The following is a 12,683-nucleotide window of genomic DNA, read 5'->3' as shown; positions in this document are numbered from 1 at the left end:
GCTCGCTCCTATCCTGGCGTGGTCGCCAAATGTTATGAACCCTCTAAGATTCTCTAAATTGTCAGGATCGTACGACCACACGGCACGAGGACAACTCTTTTCCTTTACACAGTATATTTCACTTCATCTGATAATTAACAATGAACACTAATAACACCAGCTTTTTATAGCATGCAGAAACAGCGTACATGCAAAACATAAGCATATAAAACTGGACATAACAGCGTATACAGCAAAACGCACACAGCGCATATAGCGTATGCCATGCAGCAACATCAGCGGTACGGCGGAGTCGAAATACAACATTTCAACGAATACAATGCCATAAGCGCGAAGGCCTTTCCCAATTGAGAACTGGTGGTTTACAACAATTATTATTAAAACTTGTTGTTTTTGAAGACAATCTGGCAAAAATCACGCCAAATGTGTTGTTTTTGAAGAAAATCTGGCAAAAATAACGCAAAACTTGTTGTTTTTGACGAAAATCTTGCAAAAATCACGAAAGATGCATTTTTACACCCGGGATTCATTTTTACCCCAAAGATGCGAAAATTATGCAAAACATAATGTGGAAAAGCCTAGTCTTGGTCGAGCGGAATCGGATCTTTGCGTCATAATACCGTACACATCTGAGGGGAACCCGGGGAGTCGCGGGTACTCTTGGATGAAAAAAAATGGTTCCCTGCCTCGAGACCGGCCTTGCGCTGGTGTGAAGTGTACGCATGACATCAGAAGATCCGATTCCGCTCGACCAAGACCCTACACAGAGCTGGATCGTTGCACACTCTGGGGGGTTATGTACTCTTGCTGTTAGCTACTATAGTGTTATGTTATGTTACCTTCATTTTACTTCACCATAGGTACGGACGGGCATGGCTGCCTTCTTGCTGTGGATCATAAATGATCCTAGGCTATGATGAAGAATAATGCAGTATAATAGATGAATATGATAAAATATGAACAGTATGGGAAAAAGTAAGATGTCATGACTGTCAGCAGGACAATAATAAAATTAATACCATGCAGCAGTGTATTTTATGTGTGTTGTGGTTGTACATGTAGATAATATGGGGGATACGTTAGATGATGTACTGGGGACAGAACGTAGTAGTGTGTCAATAGCTAATGGAGTGAAGTGAGATCAAGATCTGAAAGAGATTTGTTGAAATGAACACGGTCTGTTAGAGAGCGGTTAGCATCGGGTAGATAGTTCCATGTGGTGCTGCCCTGAAATTGGATAGAATATCACCCAGCAGGATTGGGTAGGAACGGGATGCGAAGTAAATTATGCAGCTGCCCACGGGTGACTATACGATCAGCAAGTGGTATCTTAGGCTGGGCAAGTACAAAATAATCTTGAAAAAGAGCTTGCAGATCCGAGTATAGACCGCAAGACAAGCAGCAGTAAAAGGACTTGGTGAAGTGATGGCATGGATACCTTACCAAGCAAAGGAGCTGTTGCAGGTCGCCGGGGAGCCTGAAACAGCACGAATCCCAAATCCCGTATGCAGTTTACAAAGCAGAGACCATGAAAGCGCAGAAAAGAAGCTTACGTAACGAAATAAAAAATGGACCTCTTTATTCTAAAGAATATTCTCAGCAGAATGGCCATGCATGGTCATGCATCGAACTGCTGCTGGTGGTGGTGGTGGTAAGAATGAGAGCTCTGTGACAGAATAGCTTTGCAGCCTAGAGAGCGTATGTGGGCACGAGTGTATTTACCGCCGTACCGTAAAAGCCCGTGTATAGGCCCCGGGCGTATAGAATACCAGCCTCCATTTCCTGAGCGTATACATGTACTGATATTTCTCATGCAGCGCACGATAGAGTTGGATTCAGAAACATCATTCACAATTCTCCCTCTGATTAATGCCTCTACGATCACCTTGTGATTATGAGTTATACATACATACATACAAGGGCATGGGTGTTATTTTGGAACCGGGTTTATACTTGGAAAACAATAGATTTAACCGGGTTTATACTTGGAAAACAATAGATTTAACCGGGTTTATACTTGGAATACAATAGATTTAACCGGGTTTATACTTGGAAAACAATAGATTTAACCGGGTTTATACTTGGAATACAATAGATTGGGCGTCGGTACCTGTACATGTATTGATATTTCTGGCAGTGGCACGCCGGGGCGCCGGGGCGTATACATTGGCATGGGCGCTATTTGGAAACAAAAGCCCCCTGACTAGACGTGTACACAGAGGGTGGGCGTAATTTCGAGAGACGGAATACAGGGGCTTTTACGGTATGGCTAGGTTTGTCTTTGCCACCATATTCACGGTTTAACTAAGAGCATAACGACTCTGAGGTTCTGAAGGTCGTGCAAACTTCTGGCGCGATTTGAATATGGATAATGAAGATCAACGTCTCTAATCTAAGTATTGTGTGTCCTATTGATGCAATGGAATTTCAGGTGGCTGGGGCGGTGCACATTTTTAGGGACGAGTGACTACATTTAGAGTGCATTGTCGAATTTGGAAATGAAACGTGAACATATTTTTCGGCGAATCTCAGGAAAAGAACCTTTTCTAATCAAGCCCGTCGCACGGACTTTGGAGGTGGGGCGGGCATTGAAGGGGGGGGGGGTGCAGTGGCGTCCCGCGGAAGCAATTTCAAAAATTGAAGCAAATTTCAAGCATTTCCGGGCATTTGGTGCCATTTCAGTGCAACTACAAGGACAGATTTTTTTATTCTGCAACAAACCAAGAAGACGCTACAATCGGGGACAAGGGTTCTTCATTATCCTCCCCGGGAACAAATTCCAAAAATTGAAGCCTATTGCGTGCATTTTCAGGCATTTGGCGCCATTTCAGTGTAACTGCAAGGGAAGACTTTTGATTCTGCAATAAACCACGATCGGGGACAAGGACTCTTCACTATTTGCCATGTTTACACTGAACTGCGATCATCGTGCTTTGTCGACGGGTTAATCGCTGTTGGTTCTCCGGTCTGTTTTCTGATTCTTGAAATCTTATTAAATTATTTTGACATCGAAGAAGCAAACGGAAATATATAATTATTTATAGTAAAGAAAAAGGGACCAAGAAGCTACAAGTTACGCTCTATCCTGGGCTTTCAATCCGAGGGAATATAATTATATGCCCTAGTATATTATGATCGCTCGAAAAAGCCATGAGCTGTACCCGTGGAAACCAGAGGTCAGTCATTACAGGAAAATAATTATGGGATAACTGCAGGATAATTACACGAAAATAGTTAGAGTATACATTGCGGTGGTATAGTATAGATTGTAGGTGTAACATCGTAAGTAAAGGAAATAGACTTGTAACAGAAGGAATGCAGAGAGCAGTCCACATTACTTCATATCCGACAGAACCTGATTTGAACTGCAATAGAAATCACTGCAAAGAACCCCGAAAGGAAGAAAGGAAGAAGGGAAGATAGAAAGAATAATAGAGAGCTCATGTCGTTAGGAAGGAAAACGGAACTGAAGGCTGGGGCGGCAGCACGGAGAAACAAATTTTTCAAGATCTTTAAAGATAGATGCCCTCGTGGCGGATTATTGAACTATCAATGCAAAATTTTCTTACACAGAATCTGTGAGATTGTGTAGTAAATGTGTTGTTCGCAGAAGGCAGAGACAAGAATAACACCTGGTAGTGTGACAGCACGACAGGCCGGGTATGGGTGTAAACAATAACACATAGAAAAATACTAACATGCACTTGGCAGTGTGTGATGCAATACCAGAATGGGGGTCAATATCTTAGAAGAATTTTATCATTATCCACCTGCTCATCCGCATTGCCTTGGACTAAGAGCAGAATGGGGGACAATATCTTAAGAATCTTATCATTATCCACCTGCTCATACGCATTGCCTTGGACTAAGAGCTCTTTATCTCTCTCTCTCTCTCTCTCTCTCTCTCTCTCTCTCTCTCTCTCTCTCTCTCTCTCTCTCTCTCTCTCTCTCTCTCTCTCTCTCTCTCTCTCTCTCTCTCTCTCTCTCTCTCTCTCTCTCTCTCTCTCTCTCTCTCTGTCTCTCTCTCTTTATCTACCGGAGAGCGTGCTGATGACTGCTGGCAGCTTCAAAGCCTTCAACATGCATGCGCCATGGCACGTAGAATGTTCGCTGGAAATCCTGGCTTGGACAGAGCCCGTTCACGTCCGTCCACAATACTCCATGTATTCTTCTGACGGCAATATGTGTACTCCGGAATGTTGTCATCTTGTTATGATCGGGTTGTAGCTTAGAGGTCACAGACTGCTCTCGACGGAGTCAAATCACGAGTAAGTGAATTATCACACGTCGAAACCTCAGTGCTAACATCCACTGTATTGTGGTAATATGGTTTCACATCTGTGTACCACAAACCACGATCTGATTGTTCGCCTTGGCCTTCGCCTAGAGCCGCGTATGCGTCTTCTTTAAAGATTGGTCTGTCCGATGGACTTCCTTTAAGATAAGTGTCCTGTCGCTGAAGTGTGCAAGTGGGTGATGAAGTAGAGACTGTGATCGAATACTCTGGAGGAACACCATGAGACAAACAATATTACAATAGCCAGTTATACACCACTACTCAACAACAATCTCTCGGCTACAAATTCTTTCAAAAATAATAAAATCCAAAATGTTCTGGCCAGGCCCACCTTCAGGATTTGTAGCCGAGTGACTACAGTGAAGTATTCACACACTCAGTCACAATCTCATTTGAAAATCGAATGCTGTGCCAGGGGCACTTGATGGAGAAAGGGAATGGACATATGGATACAAGTTCAGAATAAGACTTAGTGTCCTCCACCGTAAGTTAATAGAGTCAGTAGCTTAGGATAGAACCTTGCGGGCTGGAAAGTTGTAGGTTAGTGCTTCGGAGATGTATTGGAGCTAAGTGTCAGGTCGTCTAATGTGCCAGTAGCCTGAAGGTTCCTTGCCTACAGTCTATTCATCAGAAACTGGCCCGCTGGCTTTTGAAAGTCGGACTTGGGCCGAATTGAGGATCAAAAACCCACTTTAAATCTCAAAAATCTCGGTTTTGGATCTGCTTCTCCATACATTTTGCCATGGCATACCTGTCCTAATTTTGTAAAACCTGGTTGAATTTCTATTTCCTGTTCTTGGACTTTTCTTGCCTCAAATGTGGCAAGGAGTAATTGCACGGGTCACACAATGCAGGATGTACTGTTGTTTTCACGATATCTACAACTATGTGAGAGAGACACCAAAAAGTTAGGGTGCCAGTTTCCAATGAATGGACTGTAGATGGTGCGCTCACTGACTTCAACTAGTATATATAGTCCATATATGGGAAACTGGTACCCTAACTTTTCGATGTCTCATGCACATAGGTGTAGATATCGTGAAAACAACAGTACACAAAGTCCGATTTGGGCCGAATCGAGGATCAAAAAACCACTCTACTTGGTCCGCATCAGCGATATTGTCGCTTATCTTCCAGCTTCGTTTATGTCGCCAATGCTCACTTCGCATCCCATTTCATCCCAATTTAGGTTAGTAAATTAGTTTACTACAGTCCATTTCAAAACTATAGACGCGTACCTAGGCTAAAACTGTTATGCCAGCATCTATACCACATAAATTCTGTCATCACTTTGTGCATAACTTTTTCCAAATTGGGCGTCTGTTATCCAACTTAGAAACTACATGAGAGTAGTTGTGGAGCCGACCTGAGCAATATTCCGAAAACTATTCTCAAGAAGTTCCAGCCAAATTTGAAATATTTCAAAAACACTGCGCGTCTTTAGTTTTGAAATGGACTGTACTGCCTGAAAGGTCTAGGTATATTTCGAGAGGATTTCGAGAGAGACGGATGGGAGATTCTGATTGATGCAGCGCCGCATCAAAATAGATTATCTTGTTGCGCTGTGCAGGCAAGAGCAGCGCAACCCACAAGAAAGTAATCGGCCACTCGGAATCAGCTCTATTTTGCGGAATGGCCGATATCGCTCACCTCAGGTTTCGCTTGTGAAGCTGAGATCACAGCTCCCTCCCCTCCAGCTCAACACTTGAAGTATCCAGCGCATCGTGGAGAATTGCAAGTACTGTACACATCGTCATCGTTCAAAATAAAAGCTTGCAAAGAACGGCGTCTGATTTAAACCACACAGGCTATCGTGCTGCCCACGTGAAGTCCTATGGAGAAGGCGACCATCACGATCGACTTCTCTTTAGAAAATAGCCAAGCAGCGGAGAGGAAGATAGATGAGCTTGCAAAAGCAAGAGAGTCGATCCCGAGCAAAAAATATTTGTCACCAGCGTCGAGAGCAGCGACGAGAAGGACCAATAAAAGTAGGAACCCTACATTGGACAATAAATTCCTCATAGCTAGTTGTCCTTCTATACCTTACTGTCCATCGTACCAAGTTTTATCACTTCAAGTGCACGCGTTGATGGCCAACGTGTAAGTAACAAATTGTCGAGAGATAAGCGACAATATTGCTGACGCGGACCAAGTAAATCTCAAACATCTGGGTTTAGGATCTGCTTCTCTTGCATTGTGTGACCCGTGCAATTACTCCTTGCCACATGTGAGGCCAGAAAAGTCCAAGAACAGGGAAATAGACATTCAGCCAGATTTTACAAACTCGGACAGGTATACCATGGCAAAATGTATGGAGAAGCAGATCCAAAACCCAGATTTTTGAGATTTAGAGTGGTTTTTAGATCCTCAATTCGGCCCAAATCGGACTTTCAAAAGCCAGCGGAACAGTTTCCGATAAATGGACTGTAGTTAATGTTGTACACCATTACTCTGAGAATCATATCTAAATTTCGACAATCTTACCCCTTTCACTGCTGGCCTAGTTTCCCCCTGCTGGCTAAGCTTTCAGCACGCTTATTTTCATTTTGAACCCTGCATGCACGTCGCCGAGCAAACCCTTTGGCCATTTTTGATTTCATTGATGGATTTCCATGATCCATGGCTTGTTGGAAAGGCCTGAGCCAAGCGAAGACTCTCTGGTAGTTCTCAGTTCCATAGGCATGCCAGAGTAAGGTCTATGTGCTCTAGGAGATGCCCTTACATGTCTCAGAATCGTTAGCTTCATGATACATTTTTGTTCACCATCTCGCTCGAACTAAACCAAACTTTACTTTTCAAACTGTACTGCAAAGCTGAGATCCAAGTGCTTTGTTTGATTTCCAGTAGCAAAGGGAAATCCCCTAAGAAAGCGAGTCGCGAGCAAAAAGTGTGAAGAGATGGCCAGTAAGCGTATTTTTGAAATTGTGCAACAGTTTGTACAGTGATGCCTGCACTTCATACTATAGCTTGGGCAGTGGAGCGAGATATCTCGTCATCCGCCGTTCACGTACACTTTACACATTTACACAACAAGATATCTTGCCGTTCAGGTACATTTTACAGAGCGAGATATCTCGTCATCCGCCGCTCAGGCACACTTTACAGAGCGAGATATCTCGTCATCCGTCGTTCAGGTACATTTTACAGAGCGAGATATCTCGTCATCCGCCGCTCAGGCACACTTTACAGAGCGAGATATCTCGTCATCCGTCGTTCAGGTACATTTTACAGAGCGAGACATCTCGTCATCCGCCGCTCAGGCACACTTTACAGAGCGAGATATCTCGTCATCCGTCGTTCGGGCACACTTTACAGAGCGAGATATCTCGTCTTTACCACTGAAAGGGTCATGGTCAGAAGTCATTGCCCGGCTTGCCAAGAAACATGAAATGAGAGAGCTGCAACCTCTGAGGCGTTCAGCAACCTTCACCTGTCTCTCTAGATCGTTAGAAAATGTATTCACATTCCGACATGAGAGATACCGCACTAGCACCGAGCTGTCGAAACACCTCTGGGAGAAGAAACAAAACTACCAGGACTACCAGCTCAGATGGCAGATAAAGGAAAAGGCCAACTCCTACAGCACCGCCACAAAAAGATGTAACCTGTGCACAGCTGAGAAAACATGGATTCTCCTTGGCGATGAGACCATGCTCAACAAGAAAAGCGAAGTCATCGCAAAATGCCGCCACGCTAACAAGTACCGCCTAGCCAACTTCACCAGGGTCACATAACAAGCGAGGATAGCACGCTGCACTCCGGCCAACGGACGTGACAACCCACCTCACTTGTAACGGACACTTCCATCAAAATTGCGCGAATACGATTGTCACTGTATACAAAGCCCACACTCACAAGCTTGCCACTTGAAAAGCATACTGACAACTGCGCTGCTTTCTAACACTTGTCTTTCTAACTAAGTTACTTTGAGCCTGACACTTTGTGCGTGACACTTTGCGCTTGACACTTTTGTGTCCGCGCTTGCTGCGTGATGGGTATATCTAGCATTGTTTTTGCATGCCCAGCTTTAGTTGATTGTTGCCTGATGATTGATTGTTCAAGAAACTCTGAGTAGCAACAGAAAGAATGTGTACTTGGTGAGGACTATACTGGATTGTGAATCAGCTCCAGTGCTTTTGCAGCACTGTCGAGCACTCTTCGCGTTGACAGGGATCTCCTCCTCTCTTTAAAAAAAAAGAGATGTAGGCGAACAAAATTTATATACACACAACAACAAGGTTGTCAATTTCATAATACTAAAAGCTTTTCACCCATTTTCATCATCAATTGCTAAGCTAGAAGATATTCTGTGTTCTAACGGTTACCCACTCAAAGTACTCAAGCGAGTCATGACAAGCGTTCTTGAACCTAGCGCAGATACAGCTTCTGCTCAACTTGAATCTGCAACGCGTATTATCACAAAATTGCGGTGGAAAGGGCAAAATTGCATTGCCTTCCGCAAAAAGATTAAAGCTGCAATTTTGAACTGCTATCCTACAGTATCCCCCATTGTAATTTATACAACCAGACCCGCATTCAGGTCTATCGCGAAGGATGTTTCACCAACTCTTGAAAACAGTAATTTTATTTATAAGTATGCGTGTCGCTGTGAGCGGACGTACGTTGGTGAGACATGTCAGCGATTTTCGGAAAGGATCAAGCAGCATATCCCAGACAAGCTGTACAAGAAGCCGCCTGACAAACGTGTGGCAACAAGTGATAGCGCCATCACGAAGCATTTGCAGGCGCAACCTGAATGCATCCCGCAGGAACGCAACAGCAGCTTCAGTGTGATCACACCAGCCCGGAACAGCGCGCACAGATTCACACTGGAGGCGCTGTACATTCGCAGTTTGAGGCCAGAGCTGTGTCGACAAAAGAAGCACATCAAGGTGCTACGGCTGTTCAAGCTGCAACCGGACTGACAACTTTATCACGTGTTTGTTCTGGTACTGCATTCCCCTCATGTGTTGTTTCCCGCATTTTTCCACTGCTCCATACATTCTTATGGTAGTGTAGTGTGAACTTGAGGCGCGTAAGAATATTCTTGCTGATTCTCTACCCCCAGTATAAATTCTGGCTTCGTTTTCGTTCTTGCTCATTCCCATGTACCTACTGATGAAAATGGGTGAAAAGCTTTTAGTATTATGAAATTGACAACCTTGTTGTTGTGTGTATATATATATCTATAATTATATTGACTGGTTTTGAGGAAAGAGACAAACGGGAAAAGTCTGAAGAAAAAATTGACGGTCACCACCAGGACTCGAACCAGGGACCCTCGCTTGTAGCCAGCGATGCTCTAACCGCTGAGCCATGGTGTAGTCGTCATCCAAGCAGAGACCGTTCAACGGTTTCTTCAGACTTCGTTACTCACACTTCCTGTGAATCCACACAGGCGGGTGGGACGCAGCCCTCACTGTAACCCACACACTTCACGTACAAACTAGCACGCGGGGAGCCCCAAGTCATAAAATATTGACTGGCTTTGAGGGAAAGAGACAAACGGGAAAAGTCTGAAGAAAAAATTGACCGTCACCACCAGGACTCGAATCAGGGACCCTCGCTTGTAGCCAGCGATGCTCTAACCGTTGAGCTATGGTGTAGTCGTCATCCAAGCAGAGACCGTTCAACGTTTTCTTCAGACTTCGTAACTCACACTTCCTGTAAATCCACACAGGCGGGTGGGACGCAGCCCTCACTGTCACCCACACACTTCACGTACAAACTAGCACGCCCGGAGCCCCAAGTCATAAAATAATGACTGGTTTTGAGGGAAAGAGACAAACGGGAAAAGTCTGAAGAAAAAATTGACCGTCACCACCAGGACTCGAACCAGGGACCCTCGCTTGTAGCCAGCGATGCTCTAACCGCTGAGCTATGGTGTAGTCGTCATCCAAGCAGAGACCGTTCAACGTTTTCTTCAGACTTCGTAACTCACACTTCCTATATTTAATATAGTGAATTCCAGCAGAAATCCAAGAGAGCTCGATACCGGGAAGGTAGAGCCGTGACACACTAGTCAGAACAACAGATGGCTTGATCAGTCACAACTTAAGGTTTCATGCCATCTCAGGCACTCATCAGGTGATCATATATATATTCAGAGTGGTCAGCAAGACGAATGTCGAGGAGCGTAATACCCACTACTGTGCAGATATTAAAGAAGTTAGAACTTACCGCTGACAGGCACAGACGACTGTTGCCTCAAGAGCAAGCCTTCCGATTTGCGGGTAGAAACTGTCACGCTCGCCGTCCTGGTTCTCCTCACGTACACGGCAGCAGCTAGCACCACGCCCAGTACAGCGGCTAATCCTAACACGGCCCCTACAATGGGGCCAACTGCAGCTCCCTGACTTTTCCTAGGCTCTGAGAACGATAAATCAATCAAGAGATACACACACACAAGGCTGGTGAAGGTAGCGCAAACAGGGTGAAGAAATAGACGGTAACAAACACGAGCACATTTTCTTACAATCATTGTTTATGCTTGGACAACCATTACTTCGCATTGTTGTTTGCAACTCCGAAGCTTGTAGGTTGGAAGAAGAACTGCTGAGGTGGTAATTTTGTCGGACTGGTATCTTCAACCTTGTGGTCTGTGTTAATGGAAACTTCAACCTTGTGGTCTGTGTGACTGCTATCTGACACTATCTCTGAACTATCAGTAGCATGTGACCATTTTCTGATAGCTATAAGTTGTATTGGAGTGGTATGTCATAACTATAAGTGTTCCAGGGTATATTCAATGCCTCGCACCAGTGAATACTAGCAAGAAGGTGTAATAGAATAGCTAGAGAGAGAAAGGGAAACCAGGGAGGAGTTCAGGTGGACAAGGAACTAGTCGTGGCACGTCGTGAATAGTATCTGAGAAATGCTTTTAGTACGTGACTGGTATCAGAGCATGTGACTAAGAATTAGAGCCCTGACTGCTATCGGGGCCCGACGTATACATTCACAGATCTACCTGCACTCACCATCACCATCAGTATCACCATCAGTATCACCACCAGTGTCACCACCAGTATCACCACCAGTATCACCACCAGTAGTACCACCAGTATTACCACCAGTAGTACCATCAGTATCACCATCAGTATTACCACCAGTAGTACCACCAGTATCACCACCAGTATCAGCACCAGTATGACCACCAGTATCACCATCAGTAGGTTTTATCGGATCACAGTAAGGCACTGAAGCGAGATTGCCATCTTTAGTGCAAATTGACATGCCATTGCTCACAAGGGAAAACCCGTCGTTGCATGAGTAGGAAGCAGTATCTGGATACTGGATGACAGCACTGCTAGCAGTGCCATTGCCAATAGCGGTAACATTGCAGGTTACAACTGCAGACCGGAGCAGAACAACCGCAACGGCAACATTACACAACTTTTAGCGTATTGCATTTCATGTTTGTCTCCGACCGTAGGTTAGAAGGTGAATTTGAAGATTATTTTCACACAGATCCGTCCAAACGTATCTCTTGTCCATGCACGTATACTCTTTTTTCATTATTGAATATGAAGCCTCTTCCAAGTTTCCCTAATGTTGGGTTCATCTAACCTCCATCGCAATGTTGTCATTGCAGCATTTATACAATCTACAGTTGACGATGACGCATGGATGCAGCTAATGGGGTCGTTTTCGGCACATGTGCCAGTGGTTGTGAGACTTACCCACTTACCCTCACCGTTAGGCGCTGCATCTGCCGCTAGGGTTTATCGGGTGTTAGCGGCCGTCGTGAGTTCCCTTCGGGAACGGACACGATAATTTAATTTTTTTTTACAATTGACGAGGCTCCTTGTAAGTTATAACGAACATCATGGCGCCGGAGAAGTAGTTCTTTATAGCCGAAGTTCGTTATAACAGAACTACACTTACGGCATGGATTCGATCTGGAACATGGATAACGGGTCATCATAATCATGAAATTCGCCATATGCGAGTTCGTTATTGGTGGAGTCGACTGTTCTTCGTTTTCAACATCCAAAAGAGACAGCACCAAACTCACTGTCCGGTTCAACTTGTGTGGCATTAAATGCTGGGGTGCACATCCAAGACGTGCTAGAGCTGATTGCCAGCTAGGTGTAGGCCATCAGTACCATTGGTCAGTGTCGTGCAATGTTGTCTCATGAGCGGATTGTAAAGTAAACGGTGGTGTTAGTGAATATAATAGCGTAACCTGTAGCATTTCTAATTGTCAGCAAACTCCAAAAAAGCTATTTACACAATTAGGAAACTTCCCTTCTCAACTCCAACCTCCAAAAACGTTCTCTTCGCTGCAATTCAGATTCAACTTTACATTACAGTAACTTGTCATGGCTGGCCCATCATGAGGGTACTGAATAACTTGTAACTTGTAGTTCTTTGCTCGAATTTACAG

The sequence above is a fragment of the Sycon ciliatum genome, chromosome 11 (genome assembly GCF_964019385.1).
Source record: "Sycon ciliatum chromosome 11, ocSycCili1.1, whole genome shotgun sequence".
Taxonomy (NCBI): Eukaryota; Metazoa; Porifera; class Calcarea; order Leucosolenida; family Sycettidae; genus Sycon; species Sycon ciliatum.
Note: the sequence above shows the minus strand (reverse complement) of the source record.